The sequence below is a fragment of the Asparagus officinalis genome, chromosome 5 (genome assembly GCF_001876935.1).
Source record: "Asparagus officinalis chromosome 5, Aspof.V1, whole genome shotgun sequence".
NCBI classification, from domain to species: domain Eukaryota; kingdom Viridiplantae; phylum Streptophyta; class Magnoliopsida; order Asparagales; family Asparagaceae; genus Asparagus; species Asparagus officinalis.
The window spans coordinates 2,444,105-2,444,390 of NC_033798.1; positions in this window are offsets into that span (position 1 = coordinate 2,444,105).

The following is a 286-nucleotide window of genomic DNA, read 5'->3' on the forward strand; positions in this document are numbered from 1 at the left end:
TTGCAGCTCAGAAAGTAAGGTTCAAACTCCGGTCAGTCACTCGGGGAGAGCTAATCTAAACACCGAGTTACACGCCAGTCACGGTCCACAGCCGAAGCGCGGGAGCGTCGGGTGCTATGCAAACCACTATGCAGTACGGAAGCTGGCTTGGACGAGGCATTACCACAATGTGAATCAAGGCTGGTCTGTAGGCGCCAAACTGGCGAGGGCTGGAAAGTCGCAGTCGAGCGATGTACACCGGGGACGGCCGGGGGACCTTCCTGCGATCCCAAAGCTCGCCGACGAA